Source organism: Geotrypetes seraphini, chromosome 18 (genome assembly GCF_902459505.1).
Source record: "Geotrypetes seraphini chromosome 18, aGeoSer1.1, whole genome shotgun sequence".
Lineage (NCBI taxonomy): Eukaryota > Metazoa > Chordata > Amphibia > Gymnophiona > Dermophiidae > Geotrypetes > Geotrypetes seraphini.
The window spans coordinates 2,810,303-2,837,156 of NC_047101.1; the positions used below are offsets into that span (position 1 = coordinate 2,810,303).

Below are 26,854 nucleotides of genomic sequence, written 5' to 3' on the forward strand. Positions count from 1 at the left end.
CAGCTGCCATTCTGGCCAATCAGAGTGCTGCAATCATATATTCCTGACTACTGCATGCACTGCTGCTCATTTCTTTCTCTTGGGGATCGGTTTCTTGTGTTAGGTTCTCTGTGCTCAATAATTTGCTCTCTTTCAGAAACAAGGAACGCCATTGACTGACCCACTGCTTTGTTCTCTTCCACTGGTAAGAACAATGTATTGTTTTGACATGTTTGTATATGACAATGTTCATTTTGGATCATTTGGGGGGGAGGGGGGGTTTCAGGAGTTTCCCTTCGTAGCTAACAAGAAAAAGGAAATATATCTTGCTTGCAAAACTCTCTGTCAAGTTAGCAATTAAAATGCTCAAAGTTCTGTTTCCAAAAGTGGGAAGTATTGTGAGGTAAAGACTCTGAAATTCAGTCACTGAAAGTGTGAGGTATAAATGCTGCATTTGAACAACGGGTTTAAGTCTAAGAGGAAATCTGTCCCTTTCATGTTATATGTGGAATTTTTTTAGCACTGGTCCTTAGATATAGATAACTAATGCATTTAGCTGAAGCCAAACCAGCCTGCTCTTGTCATTCTCTTTCATACGACTCAGCAGTGCCCCCTTGAGCTCTATAGGGATCATTTGATAAAGGAATCTTGCGTAAGAGTCCTCTGGTAAATCCCACAAATTCCCACATGACACTCCTTGTGAGTGAGGATTAGGGTTTAGGGAAGGATGATTCCTAGACCAAATCTCATACCCCCAACTCCTGGCCTTAATTCTGTGCCTTTCTGTTCTTGGTTATGGCGGGAGTTGAGGGCCTGAATTATCTAGAATTTTTCATAGGTACTAAATGGGATACTTTCATTTTGAGGTATACAATTCAATAATTCTTTTTATTTATTTATTTCCATTAGGGTTGTATTGTTGGCACGCTGAACGTGGTAAGAATACGTTAATGTCTGATTCACAAACTGTCATGCAGTTTAAAACATGAAGATAAGATTCATTTTAAATGGGTTAATGTGTGAATGCGTCTGTATGTCTATTGATTCGTTCAGCACCTTCTGCCTTTGCAGAAACATAGGACCGGGTGTGCCAAACACGATGCAAATGGCTCTCCCTGGACACAATACAGGAGCTTGCTCACTACTGGGGCACTCAGCGTCCCCCTGGCACCCCCCCCCTAACCTACTATGGTGCACAGGTGAAATGCTGAGTGGGTAAGAAAGTCAGGTCAATTTATCTTTATCTGGATGTCCCGTTAGAAAGTACCACTGAAATTCCAGTCAAATCCAGGTTTATTGCAGCTGCAGCTAGGCTGGGTAGGTTAGTGCTGAAAATCGGCATTCGATGGCTAAATTCTCTCCCTCCCAGTGGTGTCCAGTATTACTGTCAGAGTAGGGGTGGGAACAGGAAGGGTATTGGAAACCCATAGGGCCAGATTTTGTGAACGTTGTGGAAAACTAGGTACCGCATACACTGCAATTCTTCTATGGGTGCCCCGGGATGAGCGCGGAATCCCACACCAGCTGAAACCTGGTGCAAATGCTGTTGTGTAAGTTGGACGTGGATCCCCGGAATCCTTGAATAGGGGTCTCCCCCACGAGAGTAACTTCACAGTTATGAAGCGTTGCGCAGGGGATGAGGTCCTTGCTGCTGAGAGATTAGCACTGACATTCCCTATTCACTTGGAATGGTAGAAAAAGGTAAACTTTGCAGACCACCGCTGTGCTCAATGGGAGACGCCATCTTGGACTGCGTAAGCTGGTTAATATTAGGCTATTCCAGTGCCTTAGTTGTTCATTGCTGAACCGACACAGAATTATAACAGAGACTGGACCTGGAGCCCTTTTCATCCGGTTTAATTTGTAATGCTAGAGTTTTTATTCGCATGGACTTAGCTAGATAGAGAGAGACATTTTGCATGAGTAGAATTTAGCTGCTCAAAGCTCAGTGTTGTAGGAGGTAGATACTGAATGTTAAATTCCAGTTTTTGAGTACGTTACAGACTTCCAGGGAATCCTGAAAGGGAGGATTAGGGGAGGGGGGTTCATAGATGTATGCCTTTGCCCATTCTGAATGGTAGGTGATCTTACTTTTCCACTGGTCATCTGGTTATGCTCTTACCCATGTGTGCTGAACAAGCCATGACATTCCAGATTTCAATTTTAGTTCCCAGAATGTAATCTGTGAGCGTTAAACACATAAATCCATACATTTGTGATCCATTGTGAAGCTCCTGAGTCCCAGTGGCTCAATGGCAAGTGTGCACTGCCATGTGCAAGACCTGAGCTTAATTCCTAAATCAAGAGCTAACTCAGCTGAGGATGCCAAGGAGGCAGGAAGTCCCACATATCACACACCGGTGACACTACAGGGCAACCTCAGAATCCATGTCCTGTAGGCAGTCAGCCAGCGCAAGCGCTCCTGAGGAAATACTTTTTTACGGAAAGGGTGTCAGATGCTTGGAACAGTCTCCAGGAAGAGGTGGTGGAGAAAGAGACTGTGCCTGATTTCAAGAGGGCCTGGGATCTCTCAGAGAAAGAAAGAGATAATACTCTATGACCTCACAATGCAGGTGTAAAGAGCCTTAGCCAATAGGAAGAGGAGATGCAAATGTTAAGAACCTCAGCCAATAGGGAGAGGAGGAGATAGTAGATGCTGCGGATGGGCAGACTGGATGGGCCATTTGGCCTTTATCTGCTATCATGTTTCTATAACCATAAAGTTCTATGACATCACAATGCAGGTGTAAAGAGCCTTAGCCTATAGGAAGAGGAAATGCAAATGTTAAGAGCCTTAGCCAATAGGGAGAGGAGATGCAAATGTTAAGAACCTCAGCCAATAGGGAGAGGAGGAGATAGCGGATGCTGCGGATGAACCATTTGGCCTTTATCTGCCATCATGTTTCTATGACCTCTCAATGCAGGTGTAAAGAGCCTTAGCCTATAGGAAGAGGAAATGCAAATGTTAAGAGCCTCAGCCAATAGGGAGAGGAGGAGATAGTAGATGCTGCGGATGGGCAGACTGGATGGGCCATTTGGCCTTTATCTGCCGTCATGTTTCTATGTTTCTATCCTGGCGTCTTGCGGCACACTTGGAATCTTGGGCGGTACCCTAGAGTGCCGTGGCACATAGATAGCGACACCCTTGTCTAGATGCAAATGCAGGATCAGGGCAACATCACCATGTGTGAGAAACCAGAAAGTTTCTGATATAGTTAATTCTACCTATATATATTAAATGGTGTTACATCTCCCAGCATGAATACCTTGTTAGTCTGATTTGGATATTCACAGATGAAACCCAGAATCCACTGAGATGAGAATAAGAAAACCGGGAGTGGGAGTGAGGAGCTGCCGGTCTTGGTCTGATATGGGATATTATTATGGATGTGTATATCACAGCATCTGGTTTTTATTATTATTTTGCGATGTTGTAATTGGTAGGTTACTGTCCAAGGATTTCTCAGACTATTTCTGAAGAGCTAATGATGTTTATAGCCTTCTAATGAGTTCAGGGGTGTCAAAGTCCCTCCTCGAGGGCCGCAATCCAGTCGGGTTTTCAGGATTTCCCCAATGAATATGCATGAAATCTATTAGCATACAATGAAAGCAGTGCATGCAAATAGATCTCATGCATATTCATTGGGGAAATCCTGAAAACCCAACTGGATTGCGGCCCTCGAGGAGGGACTTTGACACCCCTGAATTAGTTCAAGGAACTATAAATCAGAGATTAGGCCGGGGGTTGCTGGGAGTTAAACACTGAACAGGACTTTCCTCAACTGCTATCTGTGCCCTAATCTGATTTTATGCTCTGAAATGCAATCTAAAATGCTAATCTAGGCTAAAACACTTTTAGTATAAAAACCCTAGTAGAGACTCTATACACTATTGTCTAAACTGACTTTGCTGTAAAAGCAGAGTCCTGAACTAAAACAGAGAAGGACAATGACATAACCTACTGAAGCCAAAGTTTTACCTTTTCCCAAGTTTGAATGCTAACAGGTAACATATTCTCCTTATCGGATCCACTCTCAGCACCTCTTACCAGAGACTGGACTGAAGTCCTTTTGCATCTAACACTGATGATGTGGTTCCTATAAAGTGACTGTGACCTTCTTCTCTAAAATCACTTCTCTCCTTTTTTCCTGTAGACTAAACTTCTTACTGATGTGAATAATCTTCTTGTAAATCCTAACTTTTATTCCATTTTGTTTTTATCAGTTGTATAATAAGGCCTTGTACAAATCTTCTCATTAGTTACTTGCCAAATTAATGCATATTTATCGAATACTAATTATTATGCGATAGCCATTGAGGGATGGATTCTACAAATGGCTCCTGGTGCTTAGATTTTAGGTGCCACGCGGCATGCTTGTTAATCAACCGCTAGGTGCCATTTATAGAACCAGAAAGGTGAGCTTAGGCATCAGTAGGCATCCTAGAGGTAGGTGCCAGTATATTAGACTAGGTTTTGCCAAGGATCAGGTTTAACTCAGACTCCTAGCAATGCCTAAATCAACCGCGTCTATTCTCCAGCCCTAACCATGCTTACTTCTCAGGTAGGCGTTCTTAGGCATCAGAAAGCGCCTCCACTTAGGTGTCGCTAGGCAGAATGAGGAATTTTATACCTAATGTTTAATTTTATTTAATTAATTCTTTAATTACGGCATATAGCAGCACCTAACTAGTGCGCCATTTATAGAATTTGTCCCTGAATGCTTCCATGCCCATATTTTGCCAATATAACGTCTACAGATTGAAAAATTCTTAACAATTAACCCACAGCTTAACGAATATAAACAGGGAAAATAGCAAAAAACCCTTGAACTTATTTCGTCAGTAGACTGGTTCCATGCTCTAAGCATGCGTTAAGGGCTTAACACCCAAGATATAAATCTGCCAATGCCAGAATAAAATACAAATAAAAAGCAAGGCTGGTGGGTCACTGCAAGGAAGAGAACCCAAGGAGTTTTAATATAAGAAAAACCTGGCAGCACTAAGCGTATAAAAAGTGCCCAAATTTAAGTGTCATTTACCCCTCATTTACAAAGCTGTGCTAGCGGTTTTAGCATCGGCCGCCAGAGCTCATAGAATTCCTATGCGTTTCCAAGCACTTACCGCCACAGCTGGCGCTAAAAATGGTAACGCAGCTTTATAAAGAGGGGTTTATAAATGAGTGCCAATTGCGTGTTTTTATTAGCATCCACATTCAGCTGCCATTTGTAGAATCTAATCCTAAATAGCCCATCTAGTCTGCCCACTAGATTGAAACAGGATGAGAATAAGAAAACCAGCAGAGTGTGAGAGGACCTGCTGCCGGTCGTGGTCCTCAGATCTGGTTCGGATATGGGATATTATTATTATTGATGTATTTATCATAGCATCCGGTTACTAGGTGAGGCAGCTCACAATAGGACTCCTTCTTCTATTGGAAAGGTTATAAAATGAAATTTTAACAGAGATTGGACTGAAGTCCCTTTGAATCTAACACTGATGGGGTTCCTATAAGGTGACTTTGTTCCTCTGTGACCATCTTCTCTAAAATCCATCCTCTCCTTCTTTCTTGCAGAGTGGTATTCTTGGTAAAGTAAGTCTAAGCTTTTATGCCTGACATTTCATGCCTGTATTTGAAAGAACAGTTCAATCAAATTTATCAAACCCCAGATTCTTTACATAGGGCTACTTTTACTAAGCTGCGATAGTGGTCTTAGCACACGCTTAGTGCACGCTGTATTGCCATGCGTGCTAGACGTTAATGCCAGCATTGAGCTGGTGTTAGTTCTAGCTGCGTAGCGCATGTTTAGCGTACGGGGCAATTCAGCACGCACTAAAAACGCTATCGTTGCTTAGTAAAAGGAGCCCATAATGATTTGAGTGTTGGGTGCAAATTTGGGTGTGTCCAATTTTGCACAAATCAATAGCTGATAATTGAGCAGTGCTAGATTGCAATAATAAGAATTAATGCATCCTATTTTCAGAGAATTTTTTAAGAGGTGTGCATAAATCCTAGAGCATTGTATTACGTTTCCCAGCATGAATACCTTGTAAGGATGATTTGGATTTTCATAGCTAATAGTACTAGAAATTTATTTTGCTAATATCTGATATGTTGTGGTAGAGCGTTGAAACAGGATGAGAATAAGAAAACCAGGAGTGGAAGAGAGGACCTGCTGCCGGTCTTGAACCTCAGATCTGTCTCTCACATGGGATACTACCTGATGTGTAATTCATAGCATCTGGTTACTATGTGACACAGCTCACACTGAGACTCCTTCCTTGATTGGAAAGATTATCAAGTAAAATAAAACCAAGAGATTAGACTTTGAAGTCTCTTTGCATCTAACACTGATGGGGTTCCTATAAAGTGACTTTGCTGCTCTGTGACCTTCTTCTCTAAAATCATTTCTCTCCTTTTTTCCTGTAGGCAAATCTTCTTGTAAGTCCTAACTTTTATTCCATTTTGTTTTTATCAGTTGTATAATAAGGCCTTGTACAAATCTTCTCATTAGTTATTTGACAAATTAATGCATATTTATCGAATACTAATTATTATGAGACTCCTAGCAATGGCTAAATCAACCGCGTCTATTCTCCAGCCCTAACCATGCTTACTTCTCAGGTAAGCGTTCTTAGGCATCAGAAAGCGCCTCCACTTAGGTGTCGCTAGGCAGAATGAGGAATTTTATACCTAACGTTTAATTTTATTTAATTAATTCTTTAATTACGGCATATAGCAGCACCTAACTAGTGCGCCATTTATAGAATTTGTCCCTGAATGCTTCCATGCCCATATTTTGCCAATATAACGTCTACAGATTGAAAAATTCTTAACAATTAACCCACAGCTTAACGAATATAAACAGGGAAAATAGCAAAAAACCCTTGAACTTATTTCGTCAGTAGACTGGTTCCATGCTCTAAGCATGCATTAAGGGCTTAACACCCAAGATATAAATCTGCCAATGCCAGAATAAAATACAAATAAAAAGCAAGGCTGGTGGGTCACTGCAAGGAAGAGAACCCAAGGAGTTTTAATATAAGAAAGACCTGGCAGCACTAAGCGTATAAAAAGTGCCCAAATTTAAGTGTTATTTACCCCTCATTTACAAAGCTGTGCTAGCGGTTTTAGCATCGGCCGCCAAAGCTCATAGAATTCCTATGCGTTTCCAAGCTCTTACCGCCACAGCTGGCGCTAAAAATGGTAACGCAGCTTTATAAAGAGGGGTTTATAAATGAGTGCCAATTGCGTGTTTTTATTGGCATCCACATTCAGCTGCCATTTGTAAAATCTATTCCTAAATAGCCCATCTAGTCTGCCCACTAGGGAGTGGTTGGGTTTGCCACTCTCATTTTATGTTGGTTCCTCCCACCCCGTTGACCCCTCCTTGCCTTTTCAGACCCAGGTCACACAAGATTTTCAATGAATAAACCTCAAAGGCAATGATATTAGTGAAACAGACTATGTGAGGACACAGGGGAAGGGGTTGTATATTCCGTTCTCTATCAGCATTTCTTTTGCAACCAACCAAAGTGGAGAGATAATTGTTGAGTAAACGGGATGAGTTATTAATGAATTTAGATTTAATCTGTATTCATGTTCCCTGTTATAGCAATTCCACCTGTGTATATTGTGTTGCGTTACTTCTTCCAGCTTGAATACCTTGTTAGGTTGATTTGGATTTTCAGAGATAATAGTACTAGAAATTTATTTTGCTAATATCTGATATGTTGTAGTAGAGCATTGAAACAGGATGAGAATAAGAAAACCAGCAGAGTGTGAGAGGACCTGCTGCCGGTCGTGGTCCTCAGATCTGGTTCGGATATGGGATGTTATTATTATTGATGTATTTATCATAGCATCCGGTTACTAGGTGAGGCAGCTCACAATAGGACTCCTTTTTCCAAAATAGCTGTGCAAGATCTGGATGGGCAAGACAAAGAGACTTATCATTCCCCTCTTTTTATTTTTACACCTCAGCTTTTCTAAAAAATTTGTAATGAAAGGTTATGTAAAAATATGTCAATAACAGGTTACAAGAGCAAATTCTTACAGCATATGGAGCTGACAGATAGTATGCCTCAAGCGCTTGAGTATACCTGGATGTCTGTCCTACCTTATAGCCAAAAGAGCTATCTTTTATTTGCTTCTGATAGCCCTGGACCACATTGGTGCATATCATATTATTAATTTTTATTAGTCACTTACAATCGTCATTACATTTATCAGTTTATCAATTGGTTAACATTATCTGTGTCCTGTTTACTAAAATATCTATCTATTCCCATCAAATGTCATTTTAATATCAACGCAGCAATTTTAAGCAAAGGGTCTAGTAAGGCTCCGCCCATTACAGGATATTTCTTACAAATAATGTATTTTTATATTCTTGCTCAGGACATGTCCTCAGCCTTCTTAGGTTCACTTCTCTGTTCTTATGGCACTACACCAGAAATGACACCAGTTGCCATATAAAAGAATAAGTTTCATTTCACTTGCTAATTTTAGCATAAGTTTTGCGTGGCTTGCTGATTTCAGCAAGTGTAGATTGTGCAAAGGCTTGACAGCTTTAGCCAGAGCATTCTCAGCCATCTTAGGCCTTTAGTATTGTTTATTGGCCTATTATTCTGGTGTGTGTGTGTGTGGGGGGGATTTTCAGGGGTTTTATCTTCACCTCTGGTTTCATAGAGGGCTTAAGATCTTCACCTGTATATGTAAGGACTCTCGCTCTCTCCCCTCCCCCTCCCTTATCAAATGTAACACTGATGGGGTTCCTATAAGGTGACTTTGTTCCTCTGTGACCATCTTCTCTAAAATCCATCCTATCCTTTCTTGCAGGGTGGTCTTCTTGGTGGTATAGGTGGTGGTAATGTAAGTCTAAGCTTTTATGCCTGATATTTGATGCCTGTATTTGAAAGAACAGTTCAATCAAATGTATCAACCCCCAGATTCTATACATAGGACTCCTTTACTAAGCTGCGATAGTGGGTTTAGCATGTGCTTAGTGCGCACTGAATTGCCGTGCGTGCTAGACACTAATGCCAGCATTGAGCTGGCATTAGTTCTAGCCGCAGGTTTAGCGTGCAGGGCAATTCAGCACGCACTAAAAACGCTATTGTTGCTTAGTAAAAGGAGCCCATAATGATTTGAGTGTTGGGTGCAAATTTGGGTGTGTCCAATTTTGCACAAATCAATAGCTGATAATTGAGCAGTGCTAGTTTGCAATAATAAGAATTAATGCATCCTATTTTCAGAGAATTTTTTAAGAGGTGTGCATAAATCCTAGAGCATTGTATTACGTTTCCCAGTAAGGCTGATTTGGATTTTCAGATAATTGTACTAGAAATTTCTTTTGCTAATATCTGATATGTTGTGGTAGAGCGTTGAAACAGGATGAGAATAAGAAAACCAGGAGTGGAAGAGAGGACCTGCTGCCGGTCTTGAACCTCAGATCTGTCTCTCACATGGGATACTACCTGATGTGTAATTCATAGCATCTGGTTACTATGTGATGCAGCTCACACTGAGACTCCTTCCTTGATTGGAAAGGTTATCAAGTAAAATAAAAGCAAGAGATTAGACTGAAGTCTCTTTGCATCTAACACTGATGGGGTTCCTAAAGGTGACTTTGTTCCTCTGTGACCTTCTTCTCTAAAATCACTTCTCTCCTTTTTTCCTATAGGCTGGTATTACTGGTCTTCTTGTAAGTCCTAACTTTTATTCCATTTTGTTTTTATCAGTTGTATAATAAGGCCTTGTACAAATCTTCTCATTAGTTACCTGCTAAATTAATGCATATTTATCAAATACTAATTATTATGCGCTAGCCACTGAGGGATGGATTCTACAAACGGCTCCTGGTGCTTAGATTTTAGGTGCCACGCGGCATGCTTCTTAATCAACCGCTAGGTGCCATTTATAGAATCACAAAGGTGAGCTTAGGCATCAGTAGGCATCCTAGAGGTAGGTGCCAGTATATTAGACTAGGCTTTGCCAAGGCTCAGGTTTAACTCAGACTCCTAGCAATGCCTAAATCAACCGCATCTATTCTCCAGCCCTAACCATCTCCAGCTCTTACTTCTCAGGTAGGCGTTCTTAGGCATCAGAAAGCGCCTCCACTTAGGTGTCGCTAGGCAGAATGAGGAATTTTGTACCTAACATTTAATTTTATTTTTTTAAATTAATTCTTTAATTACGGCATATAGCAGCGCCTAACTAGTGCGCCATTTATAGAATTTGCCCCTGAATGCTTCCATGCCCATATTTTGCCAATATCACATCTACAGATTGAAAAATTCTTAACAATTAACCCACAGCTTAGCGAATATAAACAGGAAAATAGCAAAAAAAAAAAAAACACTTGAACGTATTTCATCAGTAGACTGGTTCCATGTTCTAAGTATGCGTTAAGGGCTTAACACCGAAGATATAAATCTACCAATGCCAGAAAATATTAAAAATAAAAAGCAAGGCTGGTGGGTCTCTGCAAGGAAGACAACCCAAGAAGTTTTATTGTAAGAAAAACCTGGCAGCACTTTGATGCCCGTATTTGAAAGAATAGTTCAATTAAATCCATCAACCCCCAGATATATATAGTGGTTTGAGTTTGGGGTCCAATTTGCACACACAACTCAATTGAATAACGAACAAATCAGTGCTGATAATTGGACAGTAGCAAGGAATTGTCGCTGCTAGTTGGCCATAATTACAATTAATGTATCATCTTTTGGAGAGTATTGTATTAAGAGTTGTGCGTAAATTCTACTACATGGATCCGAAAAGGGGGTGTGGTCATGGTAGACGCATGGACTGACTTCAGGGATTCCAATAATCTGTGCGCACTGTAAACAGAATATACCTGATTTGCACCTACATTTGGTGTGCGTATTTATGAGAATTCAGTTGGTATAAATCACCATGCCTACAACTTTGACATTGATCCCAGCACTTAGCGTATTTTATAAAAAGTGCCCAAATTTAAGTGTCATTTACCCCTCCTTTACAAAGCTGTGCTAGTGGTTTTAGCATCGGCCACCAAAGCTCATAGAATTCCTATGCGTTTCCAAGCTCTTACCACCACAACTGGCGCTAAGAATGTTAGCGCAGCTTTGTAGAGGAGGGGTTTATAAAATAGTGCCAAGTGCCTGTTTTTATTGGCATCCACATTCATCTGCCATTTGTAGAATCTAATCCTAAATAGCCCATCTAATCTGCCCACTAGGGAGTGGTTGGGTTTGCCACTCTCACTTTATGTTGGTTACTCCCACCCTGTTGCCCCCTCCTTGCCTTTTCCGACCCAGGTCACACAAGATTTTCAATGAATAAACCTCAAAGATATTTCAATGATATTAGTGAAACAGACTATGTGAGGACACAGGGGAAGGGGTTGTATATTCCGTTCTCTATCAGCATTTCTTCTGCAACCAACCAAAGTGGAGAGATAATTGTTGAGTAAACGGGATGAGTTATTAATGAATTTAGATTTAATCTGTATTCATGTTCCCTGTTATAGTAATTCCACCTGTGTATATTGTGTTGCGTTACTTCTTCCAGCTTGAATACCTTGTTAGGCTGATTTGGATTTTCAGAAATAATAGTACTAGAAATTTATTTTGCTAATATCTGATATGTTGTAGTAGAGCATTGAAACAGGATGAGAATAAGAAAACCAGGAGTGGAAGAGAGGACCTGCTGCCGGTCTTGAACCTCAGATCTGTCTCTCACATGGGATACTACCTGATGTGTAATTCATAGCATCTGGTTACTATGTGACACAGCTCACACTGAGACTCCTTCCTTGATTGGAAAGATTATCAAGTAAAATAAAAGCAAGAGATTAGACTGAAGTCTCTTTGCATCTAACACTGATGGGGTTCCTAAAGGTGACTTTGTTCCTCTGTGACCTTCTTCTCTAAAATCATTTCTCTCCTTTTTTCCTATAGGCTGTTCCTACTAGTCTTCTTGTAAGTCCTAACTTTTATTCCATTTTGTTTTTATCAGTTGTATAATAAGGCCTTGTACTAATCTTCTCATTAGTTATTTGACAAATTAATGCATATTTATCGAATACTAATTATTATGAGCTAGCCACTGAGAGATGGATTCTACAAACGGCTCCTAGTGGTGCTTAGATTTTAGGTGCCACGCGGCATGCTTGTTAATCAACCACTAGGTGCCATTTATAGAATCACAAAGGTGAGCTTAGGCATCAGTAGGCATCCTAGAGGTAGGTGCCAGTATATTAGACTAGGTTTTGCCAAGGCTCAGGTTTAACTCAGACTCCTAGCAATGGCTAAATCAACCGCGTCTATTCTCCAGCCCTAACCATGCTTACTTCTCAGGTAGGCGTTCTTAGGCATCAGAAAGCACCTCCACTTAGGTGTCGCTAGGCAGAATGAGGAATTTTGTACCTAACATTTAATTTTATTTTTTTAAATTAATTCTTTAATTACAGCATACTGCAGCACCTAACTAGTGCGCCATTTATAGAATTTGTCCCTGAATGCTTCCATGCCCATATTTTGCCAATATCACGTCTACAGATTGAAAAATTCTTAACAATTAACCCACAGCTTAACGAGTATAAACAAGAAAATAGCAAAAAAAAACCTTGAACGTATTTCATCAGTAGACTGGTTCCATGCTCTAAGCATGCGTTAAGGGCTTAACACCGAAGATATAAATCTACCAATGCCAGAAAATATTAAAAATAAAAAGCAAGGCTGGTGGGTCTCTGCAAGGAAGACAACCCAAGAAGTTTTATTGTAAGAAAAACCTGGCAGCACTTTGATGCCCGTATTTGAAAGAACAGTTCAATCAAATCCATCAACCCCCAGTTTCTATATATAGTGGTTTGAGTTTGGGGTCCAATTTGCACACATAACTCAATTGAATAACGAGCAAATCAGTGCTGATAATTGGACAGTAGCAAGGAATTGTCGCTGCTAGTTGGCCATAATTAGAATGAATGCATCATCTTTTGGGGAGTATTCTATTAAGAGGTGTGTGTAAATTCCTGTATTTGAAAGAACTGTTCAATCAAATTAATCAACCCCAAGATTCTTTACATAGGGCTCCTTTTACTAAGCTGTGATAGTGGTCGTAGCGTGCACTTAGCGTGTGCTGAATTGCCATGCATGCTAGACGCTAATGCCAGCATAAAATTTTAACAGAGATTGGCCTGAAGTCCCTTTGAATCTAACACTGATGGGGTTCCTATAAGGTGACTTTGTTGCTCTGTGACCATCTTCTCTAAAATCCATCCTCTCCTTCTTTCTTGCAGAGTGGTATTCTTGGTAATGTAAGTCTAAGCTTTTATGCCTGACATTTGATGCCTGTATTTGAAAGAACAGTTCAATCAAATTTATCAAACCCCAGATTCTATACATAGGGCTCCTTTTACTAAGCTGCGATAGTGGTCTTAGCACACGCTTAGTGCACGCTGTATTGCCATGCGTGCTAGACGTTAATGCCAGCATTGAGCTGGCATTAGTTCTAGCTGCGTAGCGCATGTTTAGCATACGGGGCAATTCAGCACGCACTAAAAACGCTATCGCAGCAAAGTAAAAGGAGCCCATAGTGGTTTGAGTGTTTGCTGCAAATTTGGGTGTGTCCAATTTTGCACAAATCAATAGCTGATAATTGAGCAGTGCTAGTTTGCAATAATAAGAATTAATGCATCCTATTTTCAGATAATTTTTTTAAGAGGTGTGCGTAAATCCTAGAGCATTCTATTACGTTTCCCAGTAAGGCTGATTTGGATTTTCAGATAATTGTACTAGAGATGTCTTTTGCTAACATTTGATATGTTGTGGTAGAGCGTTGAAACAGGATGAGAATAAGAAAACCAGCAGTGGGAGAGAACCTACTACCGGTCTTGAACCTCAGATCTGGCTCTCACATGGGATACTACCTGATGTGTAATTCATAGCATCTGGTTACTATGTGATGCAGCTCACACTGAGACTCCTTCCTTGATCGGAAAGGTTATCAAGTAAAATAAAAGCAAGAGATTAGACTGAAGTCTCTTTGCATCTAACACTGATGGGGTTCCTAAAGGTGACTTTGTTCCTCTGTGACCTTCTCTAAAATCACTGCCCTCATTCTTTCCTGTAGGGTGGGCATCTGGGTGCTGTGGCTGATAATAAATCCAAACGTTTATGCCTGATACTTGTTCTTATCAAGGGTATAATAAGGTGTTAACTTTGTAATGTATATCTTTGTGTTGTGTCAGAATAAAAGAAGATCCTCTTTGTAACCACAGTTTCTCTTCGCTACTCTAGGCTATCCTCCCTGGCCGTTAAAATGCTGGTAAAACTTTCTTCATGTTTTTACTTATATTAAGTTTGTAATACAGCAAGAACAGCTGCTGAAATAACCTTCACGTGATATTAACCCCTTGCTTTCTCCCACAACCTTTGTAGAATCTATGAATGTCCAAATCGACCCACAATCCTCTGTTACTGCCAACCTTCCCCCCTCCAATACTTGCTGTTGCCTCATGTGAAGGATGGAGGTGGTGTGGGTTGGTACCACTCTTACCCTGATTTTGGAAGAGAGGAATGGTTGCAGTGAAGGTTATGGGATGGACCTCAAATTTAGATTCTGCCTAAGAAAGCAAAATTCATATTTTATATTTTAATTTCTTTGATAATCGCCTAAATCAAGAATATCTAAGTGGTTTACAATTAAAATGATATAAAAGGGAAAAATATAGAATAGAAACATGACAATATTAACAGCTTAACAAAATAAAATGAATAATTCTGGAACTTGGAGGCGAGGAGGATGGCAGTTTGAGTGCAGAGCTCCTCTCCCTGGACAATCTGCCTGCTTTTAAATATCAGCAGCAGTGGGAGATCAATTGCTTTTACATCTAAGCAGCAACGGGACCAACCCACCAAAAACCCACAGTCCCGATCCTGCAAAAATATGAGCTCCACCCTCCCTGCAGTTCACTAGGAAAATCAACTGCTTTTACACCTAAGCAGCAGCAGGACCAGCCACCACTACCAAGAGCCCTTTGCCCCGATCCAGCCAGGCATGTGAGCTCCTCCCTCTGCAGTCCATTGGAGAGATCAATCTACCTGCTTTTAAATATCAGCAACAGTGGGAAATCAACTGCTTTTACACCTCAGCAGCAGCGGAACTATCTGCAACTACCAAGAGCCCACAGACCCGATCCAGCCAAGAGTGTGAGCTCCACCTCCCCCTGCAGTCCACTAGGAAGATCAACTGTTTTTTACACCTTAGCAGCAACAGGACCAGCCACCACTACCGAGAGCCCTTTGCCCTGATCCAGCCAAACAAGTAAGCTCTTCCCCCAGCATTCCGTTGGAAAAATCAATATGCTTGCTTTTAAATATTATCAGAAGTAGGAGATCAACTGCTTTTACACCTAAGCAGCACCAAGACCAGCCGCCACTATCGAGAGCTTTTGTCCCAATCCAGCCAGACATGTGTGCTCTTCACCATACAATTTTGTTGGAGAGATCAATCTGCCTGCTTTTAAATATCAGCAGCATTGGGAAAACAACTGCTTTTACACCTAAGCAGCAACGGGTCCATCCGCTACCACCAAGAACCCACAGACCCGAACCTGCCAGGAATGTGAGATCCGCCCCCCCTACAATCCGATAAGAAGATCAACTGTTTTTACACCTAAGCAGCAATAGGACCAGCCGCCACTACCGGGAACCCTTTGCCACGATGCTTCTATTCCTTTCTCTCCTCTCTTCTACCTTCCAAAGTATTTAGATCAATGCTGTCTTGTTAAAATGTTTATTTTATTTTTATTTTTCCTCTAACTTTACTTTTCACTTCTCTATTACCCTCCAGGTACTTTAGTTAGATTGTGAGCCTTCGGGACAGTAAGGGAATTTTTCAAATACCTTTCTTATTTCTAATCTTAATGTATATTTTCTGTAAACCGCTTAGAACCTAACGGATGTAGCGGTATATAAGAAATAAATTACATTACATTACATTACATAATTAAGCCAAGCATCAATCCCAAGTCACTATAATAGTTCAGTTTTTCTTATAAATCTTATTTTCTTAATCCAGACCTCAGAAACACCACTGGCTGCTCAAAGTGGAATCATAGCAGCTAGCTTAGCGTGTTGCTTCTTCACTGGTCTTATTTTAAATTTTATGCTGCTATTCTCCGCATTATTTCAAGTGCATCACATTGAAAGTGTTTAGAGTGCTTTAAAGTGCAAGTTGCCTTTCGTTTTTCAACTTACAGCCTTATTCTTTCTTATTAGTACTTATATTTTAATGATCGAGAAAACTGAGATATGTTAACAAGACACAATAGGAGGGGAGGAAACACCTAGACAGTGCAATTCCTACTACAGTCAGGACATAAGTGATGATGTGAAAGAGTAACCAGTGGTCAGTAGTAATTAAAAGCATGCTTCAAAGAGTAGCAAATGTATACCCTAAGACCAGCACTAGGTGGCAGCACTGTGAATGTACATGTACAGCCTAAAGCAGCCCATGGTCTGGGAACTTAAGCGACAATACTCAACCAGTGGCCTTCACTTTTTCTTTAAACATTGTTTGCTCCCAGCTACTTTAAACCCAGTATTCAGTTCTGGCCCCATCCAGGAACCATCACTAAATATCCAGCTGTGGAGCAGCTGTTCGGGGTTCTTAGTAACTAGGTCTCATAGCTTAAAACGGGACATCTTGATTTAAAGGTAACACAATGCATGTTAATGGCAGTCCAAGTTAATAACGTAACCAGAGCCATAGGAGCCAACTGTTCAGAGTTATTGGGGGTGCTAAACCCAATGGAAATTGTCATTCTCCAATCACAGAGCTGGCTCCTATGACCAGGGCTGAGATGGTGATGACATAATGCCTCATTCCACCAATCAGAGCCAACCTCATCAGCGCTATCACAATGGCTTGGTTCTCTTAGACGTGGCTCACTTTCATAACATATAGTCGTGATTTCTATTTGTGCAGATATTTAATTATCAATGTGGGCTACTGTTAACCCCAGTTCCTACTGACTAGATCTTATTTCCTAAAACGGGACCTGCACTAGTTAGTGGTAAGATTGTACGTCTTAATGGTATGCCAGATTGATAAGCAAGCCCCTTAACACTGCTGAGAATAGCCTCTTTCGAGAAGGATTGTTCATATTTCTCTTCTGGGGATCACTTTTTATTCTCTCTTTCAGGAAATTCCCAGGCCAGTCTTAAGATCAACTAGAGGATTCCATACAATGGAAGATGCTGAAGGATGATTTCTCTCTGCTCCTGCCTGTTTAATGCTAAGGATATTTCATTTCTTCTACCATGGAGGTCGCATGACTTTCTTGGTCTTTTATCTGTTGCTTAATAAACTGAACGCATTGCAATTCCTGGCTCCTTTCCTTCATTTCTTGGTCACGGAGTGAATATATGTTATAAGTGGATAGTGGTTTACAAACATTTTTCTCTTTGGTTATGGATGAATAAAGAGAAGAATAAATTCACTTTGTGTGAGGGAGAGCAATGTTTTAGGAAGAACTTCTTCAGAGACTAGTGTAATTTCTATATTGGGATTTATTAACTGACTTAATTCTCCTAAGGCTGTGTACAAGTTCAATTCAATGTAGAAGAGACTTACAATTTTATTAACAGCATAAAAGCAGTAAAAACATCAAATATAAACAGAAATACAATGAATGAAGTTAACTCAAAATCAGTGGATTGAAATTTAATAACACGACTACCATGAAACAGTTTCAAAAATATACTTTTTAACACTGTGAAATTCAGGATACAGGAGACATCATTTAAATAGCCCTAGAAGGTGTGAATGACACATGTAAGCAAGCATTTAGGCCACTTAACCTCAATTTGATTATGGGGTTCCCCTAAATGTATTTTCCCTGAAAAGCCTGAGACACTGAAATAACACAAAGACTGTCTTTTGCACTAAGGACTCCTTTTATCAAGGTGCACTAGCCGGGTTAGTGCGTCGGACATTTCATCACGCGCTAACCCCACGGCAAGCCAAAAAACTAATGCCTCGTCGATGGAGACGTTAGCGACTAGCACGGCAGGCGGTTTAACGTGTGGTATTCCGCACGTTAAACCCCTAAGCGCCTTGATAAAAGGAGCCCTAAGGGTCACGTTTCGTTTGATTATCTCCCATTTGGTGAAAGGTCTTGTGTGCGCTCGGTGGGCAAGAACAGAGTAGAGACAGCTGAGTAGAGACTCAGAAATAGAGAATATTCAAAAGTCCTGATCCAGATAAGTTTTTTGCAATTGCAAAAGATTCTGGACAGCTATTATAATGTGTTTGAGTAACTGATGTTGACAACTACTAAAGTTTACATTATTAATAACTAGTTTGGGACAGGAGGTTTTTGAGCCAGTGAGGTTTTTTACCCTTTCAAGTATGTCTGCTTAATACAAATATCAACAGCATACGGGGTTCTGAGTAGAGAATGACACGGTGACAAAATTTATCACCGTTCCCGTCCCTGCGGATAACCGCGGTAAACCATCTTCATGTCATTGTTTAAGGAGAGAGGGATGAATCAGAGTATAATTGGGCACAACCATTGACCCGCAAGCTTTGCTTTGAAGAATGCTGGTGTAGAAGGACTGAGGTTGAAATAGACACTAAAAAATGACATGGGATTATTTCCCGCGATTATCCGCGGGGACGGGAACGGTGATGAATTTTGTCACCGTGTCATTCTCTAGTTCTGAGGCTCCTCGAGTAAACTAATCTTTAAGAAGACTTTCCACTTTTCAGAGACATAAACAGAATTCAAAGTGTTTTTATAGAGGTATTGGTAGTAAATAGTGGGGGTCCCCAGTGGTCTGTGCTGGGACCGCAGCTTTTTAACATATTTATCAATGATCTAGAGATGGAAATAACTGTTGAGATAATTAAATTTGCTGATGTCATAAAGTTGTTCAAAGTTGTTAAATTGCAAGAGGCTTGAATACAATGAAACCCTCAGCTCAATGTGCAGTGGTGGCTCAGAAAGCAAATAGAATGTTAGGAATTGCTCGATGGTATGGCCGCACCTCGAATACTGTGTGCAGTTCGGGTTCCCGTATTTCAAAAAAGATAATAGCAGAATTAGAAAAGGTACAGAGGAGGGCGACAAAAATGATAAAAGAGATGGGATGACTTCCCTATGAGGAGAGGCTAAAGTGGCTAGGGCTCTTCAGATTGGAGAACAGATGGCTCAATAACAAGATGCAGACAGTAGTCCAGCAGCAACAGGGTTGCTATCCAGTCTTTTGCTTTTGCATTGAGTGTCACATTTATGATTTTCTCCCGGTTGGCGAGAAGTTATATGTGTGCACTTTCTGCAAAGAGTTCATAGCTCTCAGAGAACGCGTACATTCCCTTGAGGCTAGAATAGCAGACTTGGAGGAGCTGAGGGAGATAGAGAAGTACAAGGATGTTGTACTAGCCCCTGTGCTGCCTTGGAGGACAGAGGTCTCCTAAAAGGAGAGCATCACCCTGGTGAAGTTGAAAATAATCCTGTAGCAAGGACTTGCCCACCAGGGGATGCAATATCCTCTCACACCCAGGATGTGCTTCCAGGGGCTTCTGCCCAGCAGGTAAAAGTTAGGACAGTTGTTGTAGTTGGTGATTCGATCATTAGGCATGTAGATAGCTGGGTGGCTGGTGGGCATGAGGATCGCTTGATCACTTGCCTGCTTGGTGCAAAGGTGGAGGACCTGGGGAGGATCTAGCTGTCTTGTAGGAACCAATGACAAGGGAAAATGTGGGAAGCAGGTTCTGGAAGTCAAATTTAGGCTCTTAGGTAGAAAGCTGAAAGCCAGATCTTCCAGGGTAGCATTTTCAGAAATGTTCCCAGTTCCACGTTCTAGACCCATGAGGTAGATAGAGCTCCGAAGTCTCAATGCGTGGTTGATAGGATGGTGCAGGTTTGAGGGATTTAGATTTGTTAGAAACTTAAGAACATAAGAACTGCCATCTCTGGATCGGACCTTCAGTCCATCAAGTCCGGCGATCCGCACATGCACACGTGGGCAACCTTCTGGGAAAGGGGGAGCTTGTTCTGAAAGGATGGACTCCACCTTAACCTGGATGGAACCAGGCTGCTGGAGCTAACGTTTAAAAAGGAGGTAGAGCAGCTTTTAAACTGTCTGGAAACACTTTTATTCTGGGTTGGAAAAGCATAGGAAACCCTATAAATGATTTTATTTTTATACCATTGAGTGGTAAAAGGTGTTGCTGCCTCTGAAGACACTGACTAAGATTACAGCAGAGGAAGTTAGGATTTTGCTCCCTTTATTTTCTTTAAGCTCCTTTTCCATTAATACTATTACTTATCTAAGTCCTTACTCTTCCGATTCTCTTTTCTAATTAACTAATGCAGCACAGGATACTGTACGTACCTTTTCCTTTCATTCATTCCATTAATCTTTTATTTTCTTGACTATATTGTAGTTCCTCCTTCTTTCCTCTTGTGGTCCTTTATAGTTAGTTCTGTTTTATGTAGTTCGTTGTATATGTTGGGGGGTTTTGTCTCAATTTTATGTATTTCCCCGTTTTCTTTTATTATATTTTCACATAGAATTTATGATAGACGTGTAATCAGATTTTAAGAAACTATTCTTCATTGAATCCAACCACCTGAGAGCAGCATGGTCCGTTATCAGGGTAAAAGCCTGACCAATGAGGTAATGATTCAGGCTGGTCACAACCTACTTCATTGCCAGACACTCTAACTTGACCGTGGCTTTGCTACATTCATTAGCATATCATTTCCAGCTAAGGTATAGCACCAGATGTTCAATACCCTCCCATTCTTCGGAAAGTATGGCCCCCAAACCAGACCCTGAGGTATCCGTCTGCAACAAAAGCGGCTTCTGAAAATCAATACCAGCTAGAACTAGTTCCTCACACATGCTGATTTTAAGGTCTTACCAAGCCTGCCTTCCCTCAGGGTCCCACTGCAACCTATCTGGGTGGTCTTTGCGCAGCATGTTGGTAAGGAAGGTGGCTCTAGTGACAAAATTAGACACCTCCACTTAGGTGTCCCCAGTCAACATGTCCACTTCTGCTCCAGCTTTTATTTACTTATTTTAATGAACTTCAGTGGAGTGGTCAAGTACCGCAGCATTTAAGCTAACTGATGTGATTTAGGTTAGGCTCAGATTTTAGTTTGCAATGGCTAGGCTACCCAATTACTACACCTAGTGGCACCTAGTGCAGTTTATAGATTTTGTCCTTGAAAACTTCCATGTCCACATTTCGCCAATACCATGTCTATAGATTGAAAAATTCTTAAAAATTAACTCAGTTTAGTGCGTGCAGACAGGAAAAATACCCCCAAACCCTTCAATGCTTTTCTCCTGTAGCTTGTTCCTATGTGCTATCCATTAACGAACTTGTTGCACTTCTTCGAAGGAATTAACAGATGGACAAAGGGGATCTCATAGACACTGTATACTTAGACTTCCAAAAAGCCTTTGACAAGATACCCCATGAACGCCTACTTCAGAAACTAAAGAACCATGGAAGGAGACGTACACAGATGGATCAGGAATTGGTTGGCAGGCTTGAAGCAGAGGGTAGGAGTGAAGGGCCACTACTCGGACTGGAGGAAGGTCATGAGTGGTGTTCAGCAGAGGTCGGTGCTTGGACCACTGCTATTCAATATATTTATAAATGATCTAGAAAGGGGGAAGAAGAGCGAAGTAATAAAATTTGCAGATGACACCAAGCTATTTAATGGGGCTAGGACTAAAGAGGACTGTGAAGATTTACAAAGGGACCTGAACAAACTAGGGGAGTGGGCAACGAGATGGCAGATGAAGTTCAATGTAGAGAAATGTAAAGTCTTATATGTAGGAAACAGAAACCCGAGGTACAGCTACATGATGGGAGGGCTGTTATTGAGTGAGAGTTCCCAAGAAAGGGACTTGTGGATAATAGTGGACATAACAATGAAGCCGTCGGCACAATGAGTAGCGGCTGCTAAGAAAGCGAATAGAATGTTAGGAATAATCAAGAAAGGTATTACAAGCAGAATGAAAGAAGTTATCCTGCTATTGTATCGGGTGATTGTGCGCCCGAATCTGGAGTACTGCATCCAATATTGGTCGCCGTACCTTAAGAAGGATATGGCACATCATACATATAATCATCAATATAAAAGCTACTTGTCTATAAAGGACTGCAAGAAAAAGCTATGGGTAAAAAATGCACATTAATACAGATGACTGCAATGCTGACAAAGGTAAGAATCCATATTATAGGGAACAAACATAAAACCATCTATTAAAAAAATGCAAGGCCATACAAGTCATGAAAAAATGAGGGTATATACTTAAATAAAAAGCAGCACATAAACCAATTGCAAAACCAAATATTTACAGAGATAGACCAGTCATAGAAAAATGAATCACCAACAGGTGAAAGCTGGAAAGGAATGAATCAAAACTTCTAAAATAAGAAACAAAATAAGAACATTAGATAACACCACTAAAAATGTGTCTCTGTGAAAACAAACAGCACAAGTCCCTGCTCAAGTTTCAAGTTTATTTAAAATTTCTTATATTGTCTAATCAGGCTTTTAAGCGGTGTACAATAATCGTAAAACATAGATTTGACTAAAATACAAACTTAAAATTATAAGGCATCTTTTAGGGTAGCTAATACATACAAAGACAGCTAGAGGAACTTTTAAAGTGAGTCAAAGAAATCAAATTACCATATAAAAAGGTTTGAGAGACACTGCTCTGGACAGTATGGTAGTCGTGTTTTCTTGGTTCAGACTGGCAGGAGTTAATAGAAAAACATCATGCAAACATCAGATAAAATCACAGAACAATAAGAAGAAATCCAGAGACCCCAGAGGCTGAGAGACAGAGCCAAAAGAAAAGGGAAGCATGAGCAAAAGTCCAAGGGTTGTCTACAACGGCGTCAGATATATTTTTAAGATCTTAATAATGGCTGCCAAGTGGATCCAGTCCTGGGTTTAACCAGTGCATGCTGGGACTTGTAGTCATGCTTTTCTTAGGGACTGTAATGGTGAATGAAAACCACAAATCTCTGCCTGTGACAGGGTAAACCTAGGACTGATCTGCATCAAGTTAGCCTGCAAATCTGGATCCAGTTGGCCACCTTAACTTATACCTTATCTGGTATATACAAATTCTAAGTAACGGTGCTGCGTCTCTTCCGTCCTTCACTGTAGCCCTAGCCTCCCTCCCTCTCGCCCCCCTCCCTACCTCTAGCCCCCCTCCATTTCTGTCTAGCCCCCTCTTCCCTCCGTCCTCTAGTCCCCCTCCCTCCTCCTCCCTCTCTAGCCCCTCCCTCCATTCCTCTTTAGCCCCCTCCCTCTCTGTAGCCCCCCAGCCCCCTCTTCCCTCCGTCCTCTAGTCCCCCTCCCTCCTCTCTAGCCCCTCCCTCCATTCCTCTCTTTAGCCCCCCTCCCTCTCTGTAGCCCCCCAGCCCCCTCTTCCCTCCGTCCTCTAGTCCCCCTCCCTCCCTAGCCCCTCCCTCCATTCCTCTCTTTAGCCCCCTCTTCCCTCCGTCCTCTAGTCCCCCTCCCTCCTCCTCCCTCTCTAGCCCCTCCCTCCATTCCTCTCTTTAGCCTCCTCCCTCTCTGTAGCCCCCCAGCCCTCTTCCCTCCGTCCTCTAGTCCCCCTCCCTCCCTAGCCCCTCCCTCCATTCCTCTCTTTAGCCCCCTCTTCCCTCCGTCCTCTAGTCCCCCTCCCTCCTCCTCCCTCTCTAGCTCCTCCCTCCATTCCTCTCTTTAGCCCCCTCCCTCTCTGTAGCCCCCCAGCCCCCTCTTCCCTCCGTCCTCTAGCCCCCTCCCTCCCTAGCCCCTCCCTCCATTCCTCTCTTTAGCCCCCTCTTCCCTCCGTCCTCTAGTCCCTCTCCCTCCTCCTCCCTCTCTAGCCCCTCCCTCCATTCCTCTCTTTAGCCTCCTCCCTCTCTGTAGCCCCCCAGCCCTCTTCCCTCCGTCCTCTAGTCCCCCTCCCTCCCTAGCCCCTCCCTCCATTCCTCTCTTTAGCCCCCTCTTCCCTCCGTCCTCTAGTCCCCCTCCCTCCTCCTCCCTCTCTAGCCCCTCCCTCCATTCCTCTCTTTAGCCCCCTCCCTCTCTGTAGCCCCCCAGCCCCCTCTTCCCTCCGTCCTCCTCCCTCCCTAGCCCCTCCCTCCATTCCTCTCTTTAGCCCCCTCTTCCCTCCGTCCTCTAGTCCCCCTCCCTCCTCCTCCCTCTCTAGCCCCTCCCTCCATTCCTCTCTTTAGCCCCCTCCCTCTCTGTAGCCCCCCAGCCCCCTCTTCCCTCCGTCCTCTAGCCCCCTCCCTCCCTAGCTCCTCCCTCCATTCCTCTCTTTAGCCCCCTCTTCCCTCTGTCCTCTAGTCCCCCTCCCTCCTCCTCCCTCTCTAGCCCCTCCCTCCATTCCTCTCTTTAGCCTCCTCCCTCTCTGTAGCCCCCCAGCCCTCTTCCCTCCGTCCTCTAGTCCCCCTCCCTCCCTAGCCCCTCCCTCCATTCCTCTCTTTAGCCCCCTCTTCCCTCCGTCCTCTAGTCCCCCTCCCTCCTCCTTCCTCTCTAGCCCCTCCCTCCATTCCTCTCTTTAGCCCCCTCCCTCTCTGTAGCCCCCCAGCCCCCTCTTCCCTCCATCCTCTAGCCCCCTCCCTCCCTAGCCCCTCCCTCCATTCCTCTCTTTAGCCCCCTCTTCCCTCCGTCCTCTAGTCCCCCTCCCTCCTCCTCCCTCTCTAGCCCCTCCCTCCATTCCTCTCTTTAGCCTCCTCCCTCTCTGTAGCCCCCCAGCCCTCTTCCCTCCGTCCTCTAGTCCCCCTCCCTCCCTAGCCCCTCCCTCCATTCCTCTCTTTAGCCTCCTCCCTCTCTGTAGCCCCCCAGCCCTCTTCCCTCCGTCCTCTAGTCCCCCTCCCTCCCTAGCCCCTCCCTCCATTCCTCTCTTTAGCCCCCTCTTCCCTCCGTCCTCTAGTCCCCCTCCCTCCTCCTCCCTCTCTAGCCCCTCCCTCCATTCCTCTCTTTAGCCCCCTCCCTCTCTGTAGCCCCCCAGCCCCCTCTTCCCTCCGTCCTCATCCCTCCCTAGCCACTCCCTCCATTCCTCTCTTTAGCCCCCTCTTCCCTCCGTCCTCTAGTCCCCCTCCCTCCCCACTTCAAGAGCCTCTTTTCTCAATCCACATCTCAGGGGTCCAGCAGCAGCTTTTCCCCTCCTCAAGGAGCCTCCGAGGCTGCTCTAGAACCCTCCCTAGGCCGGAGTCTCGCGTTAGTTCACGTTTCCCGCTTTAACGAGCGCTAGAGCAACAGCTCCTCCCGGCCGCACTCCCCAGAACCCGGCGGCCGGGTAGGCAGGCGCGTGCCTCCACCGCGCATGCGCCGCCAGCTCGGGGCGCCCTGGGCGCGAGAGCATGGCGGGAAGGGGAGGCGCCTGCTCGCCGACGCCACTTCCGGTTTCCGGCGCGGCAGGGCCGGAGCTTGCGGTCCGAAGGGACGGGCGGCCGAAGCAGGGAAGCGGCGGCGTTGCCGGGGGGGCGGGCGGAGAGCGCGCGCGCGTAGCCCCCCCCTCCCTCCCTCCCTCCGTCGGAAGAGGCCTCGAGCGCCTGTCCCGCCTCCCGAGAGCCATGCCATTGGTCCGGAGCGAGAGGCGTTCGGGCGTCACTGACGCAGCCTTCGGGCTCTAAAGGTCAGTGGCCGGAGAATGGGGCCAACGTCCCGTCCCCCCCCCCCCCGTCTTCCTTCCTGGCTGTGTCCTGGGCTCCGGCTTGAGAAGCCCCTGCTCTAGGGTGGAGATGCTGAACACTGACCCCCCCCCGCCCATTTGCCAATTGGTTCTCCCCCCTCTTCCTACTTCCTGACCATCCCTCGTCCAAAGCTGAGTCAAGGCCTTGCACGTGATCGGGGGAGGGGGAGGGGGAGGGGGAGGGGGGGGCGACAGAGCGTTCAAAAGCCAAAGAAATGAAGTCAATCCCCAGAGAGACATCACTCGCCTTCCAAGAGATGCCAACATGAATTGCTAGTTATGTAAAAGTGCAGGAAACGGAACTGAATTTACCCCCCCCTTTGAGAGAAGTTCAGAATACGGCTGTTCGTCTTATTTGGGGGTTAAAACAATGCCATGGGAATCCAGAGTCTTATTGAAGTTCTCCTGGATCTGCTACCAGGCTAGCTTAGCCCGAGTTACATTAATAAGAAAGAGCTCTTTCCAAGAGTAACTTCTTTGCATAGCCCTCCATAAAATCCTGTCATTACAAAAGGTTCCAAGACAGAACCTTTACTTTTCAGGCTTGACAAAATTGCGTCAAATTTCCTCCTGTCTTGATTTTAGAAAACAGATAAAAACTCAATTATTCAATAGACTGGCAACCTAATATATCTTATTACTTACTTATAATTTTTATCTCATTTTAAATTGTTTCTGTCTTCCCACTGTAAGTTTTTAACTTTGCCAAAATTTTAGATGATTTCAGTTTGAAATATCTATTTGTACTGTATATATAATGATTGATTGCTGTGAACCGCCTAGAACTCCCGGGTATGGTAGTAATAAAAATAAACTATTGTTATTTATTAAACTATTATTATTAAATATCGAGTATTCTTCTAAGATATTAGGCTTATTATTGGATTCCTCACTTTCCCTTCATTGTCAGGTTAACAATCTTTCTAAGAAATGCTTCTTTAGTCTTTGTATGTTAAGGAAAGTTTGCCATCTGTTTTATCAGCAACATTTTGCTTTTCTGATACAAGCCTTTATATTAGCTCAATTAGATTATTGTAGCTCTTTATGCTTCTTTAAGTAAGAGAAATTTAGAAAACTTACAATTAATCCAGAACACGGCAGCCAAATTGATTTATGGTAAGAAGAAATATGACCACGTGTCTCCTGTCTTAAA

At 43.0% G+C, this 26,854-nt stretch overlaps 1 protein-coding gene and 1 long non-coding RNA gene across 3 annotated transcripts in view; both read left to right on the top strand.

The window, feature by feature from the left end:
* The first annotated feature begins 87 nt into the window (after positions 1 to 87).
* On the top strand, positions 88 to 17,338 carry LOC117351562. Its single transcript, XR_004537458.1, has 10 exons — positions 88 to 184; positions 889 to 915; positions 5,552 to 5,569; positions 6,407 to 6,418; positions 8,819 to 8,851; positions 9,663 to 9,683; positions 11,923 to 11,943; positions 13,263 to 13,280; positions 14,263 to 14,290; positions 17,172 to 17,338. It is a non-coding gene; the product is annotated as an uncharacterized LOC117351562 (long non-coding RNA).
* An 8,054-nt stretch (positions 17,339 to 25,392) lies between these two features.
* FBXO38 (F-box protein 38) overlaps positions 25,393 to 26,854 on the top strand; it is a 54,295-nt gene continuing 52,833 nt past the window's right edge. The window contains exon 1 of one of the 2 annotated variants that reach the window (XM_033927139.1): positions 25,393 to 25,644. The gene's annotated coding sequence lies outside the window, so the exon portion shown is untranslated. Of the gene's footprint in view, positions 25,645 to 25,963; positions 26,818 to 26,854 lie in introns of those variants that run through there. The other variant, XM_033927140.1, reaches the window with a different exon arrangement.